The following is a 2,792-nucleotide window of genomic DNA, read 5'->3' on the forward strand; positions in this document are numbered from 1 at the left end:
AAACTTTTTTTTGTGTGTGGTTATGTTAGTCCTAGTGGCCTGTACCGCCACCGTGCTGTTGATTTAGCAATGCTCTCTTATAACACCAATCTAGATTATATCCCCGGATAGTTAAACTGGGTGAAAGGCATTGACACAACCACGGTTAAGGACACCCATCTCATTGTAAAACAAATCTGGGAATCTACTGAACGTATGAAGACAGAGAAACTGCACAGATTATGATATATTTTTTTTAATGAAAAGGCCAGATGTTTGTTTCAAAGAGCTAGCGTTTAGATTTTCTGCTCCCATGTAAATGCAGTAATACAGGTACACTTTAATTATAGGCCAGACAGACAACAAGAGCACTTTCTCAGATGACAGTCAGCTGACATACTTCTAACATTGCATCGTGCACACACTCTTCATTTTAAATGTGTACAGTCATGAATAGAAGACAGATTAGTGACCGGCGCCAAGGTGTTGCTTTTCTCATCTTCTGGACTTTGGCCGTATTCATGCCAGAACAGAACTCTGATCTCCAGTCAAGGGAGGGACAAACAGCAAGGTATTATTATATAAAATATAAACAAGATTTTTCTTTCCTCATCCATCAGATCAGGTGTCAGGGGTTCTGTAGTGATGTGAATACAGCCGTTTGCCTCCTGGAGAACAGAGCCGTCCTTGTTCTACTTCTGGAAAGTCTTCACCATCGCCACCACCTGGTCAAATTCAAGCAAGCAGAAAAAAAAGATAATATTTCTATTACTGGGAATGTCATTGTTTTGCATGTGATGAGGAACATGTCAGGGAAATGTTTTCAATGTGTGGAATCCAAATGTACAATGTCTCATTTTAAAATGACATATATCAATTGTGGAAAGCAACATAAAAAACCCTAAACAAAAACAAAATAAAGCATCCTTACTTAAGGTTCATTGCCTAATACTGATACCACAAGAAAATGTTACAACTTCCTCTACACATTTCAACAAGGGTATACACTAGTTGGTGCTGAGAGAAAGAAAAGTGCCGAGGAGGAAAGGTAGACATTTTAGCATCACTAATGACAAATGCTTTTAGGGGAATAACGCCTTATGCCTTCCTCTGCATAAGTGACTGGGCACCACAGCTTGGGCTAAGACACCACTTGCACGAGCTGATGGCGGCGCTGGAGAAAAAAAAACACGCGCACACGTGCAGTAGCAAAAACTGAAAGTGAAACGAAGGCAAATGATTAATATGTGTTAAAAATATCCCTCCGGTAACTGCTACGACTAAACAGCAGGTCGGTATAAGATCAATTTTGCATGTTAAAAAAAACTTTAACTCTTTATCTTCTCGAGACCGAGTAGTGTCCTAAATGTTAAAGGTTTATATCCTTTTACTTTAAAAGTCATGACCTGAAGCTCATCTTCCAGTAACTCTAAAAATAGAGAGGACGCCATCAGTCCCTGAGAGCAGCATCCCCTGCTCTCAGGGTTGCGGGGGATGCTGGAGCCTATCCAGCAGTCATACAGTACCATGATATCAGTCATTTGGTAAAGGAAAATGATGCCCCCCCCACCCACCAATGTTTATCTTATTTTCAAACGAAATAGAAACAGGCGGAATTTTAAGTTTCACAATGACAGACCTCGCCATAATCAGGGAAGCTCCCATTCTCCAGCTTGGAATAGACCAGCTGACCATTCACCGTCACCTCAAAGCTGGCTGTGGACATAAAAAAACCATTTTAAACACCGTTAAGCGAGGCATGTTTGGTACTTGTTTCAACATGGGTGTCTGGGAGGTGCTAGCATTGCATCTTTTTATTTATTTATTTATTTATTTTTGGGACCGTAGAAAAACAAAAACAAAACAAAACACAAAGCTTACAGTTTCTCCCCGTCTTCCCAGAGACCTGCGCATCAGGAACGCTCCGCTGTATAGCGGCGGCCAGCTCCTGATAGCGGCGGGCATAGCCTCATCCACTGCTGTGAAAACCCAGAGCACACAGGAGACTGATGTCAGATCAGCCGTCACCGTAGGGTCACTATAGCTCTCCGGCGACCGATTCGCTCAAGTTGAACGGAATTGGGAGGATCGCGAGTTGGGGAAAATTTCAGTAACCACAAACGCTTGGAAAAGCTCTGTACTTACCAGTATTCAACGTCGACAATAACAGCCATGGTTGATTTTATGTTGCCTACTGTGTCTACGCAGGTGGTTGTCAAGTAAAAGGGATCCCAGGCGTTGACTTTAGATCGCCGGGCATTGGCCTTATAGTCCAAGGTAAGCCACGCCCACTTGTAAATCCGGTTACACGTGAAATATGAGCGCGCTCGGGTTTATCAGTTGTGCTCATGTAGCTGTAAGAACTGGACTGTGACAGTGTTATTCATGCAAATGTTTTTATTCTTAACCGGGTGGTTCCGTTAACACTGATAATGTCTTGTTCTAGAGAGACTTGGTCAGCATCCAGACAAACAACATCCACTTGTCTCACAAGACTTATCAGTTGGATCGGTGAAGCTCTTTATGATTATTACAAACACGTAGAGATGCTCACAAGTCATTTTTTTTGCAAGTCCAAGTCAAGTCTCGAGTCTTTGAGCTAGAGTCCAAGTCAAGTCTCGAGTCTTTGAGCTAGAGTCCAAGTCAAGTCTCGAGTCTTTGAGCTAGAGTCCAAGTCAAGTCTCTTAAGGTTGTAATGAGCATTCTATTAACTGCTGCATGCCATCCGGTCTGCTGAGAACACTGCATTGCTATATCTAAGGAATTCAAATCATGTACTGCATTATCATCACTCCTTTTTTGGGGGGGGGGTT

General features: G+C 42.4%; 1 long non-coding RNA gene across 1 annotated transcript; it reads right to left on the reverse strand.

Annotated features, from left to right (window-relative positions):
• Window positions 1-219: 219 nt before the first annotated feature.
• On the reverse strand, window positions 220-2,280 carry LOC130111847 (uncharacterized). The gene is made up of 4 exons (XR_008810174.1): window positions 2,125-2,280; window positions 1,861-1,958; window positions 1,619-1,695; window positions 220-704 (listed from the first exon to the last, which is right to left on the reverse strand). It is a non-coding gene; the product is annotated as an uncharacterized LOC130111847 (long non-coding RNA).
• Between the last annotated feature and the right edge of the window lie 512 nt (window positions 2,281-2,792).

The sequence above is a fragment of the Lampris incognitus genome, chromosome 4 (assembly GCF_029633865.1).
Source record: "Lampris incognitus isolate fLamInc1 chromosome 4, fLamInc1.hap2, whole genome shotgun sequence".
In the NCBI taxonomy this organism is placed as follows: domain Eukaryota; kingdom Metazoa; phylum Chordata; class Actinopteri; order Lampriformes; family Lampridae; genus Lampris; species Lampris incognitus.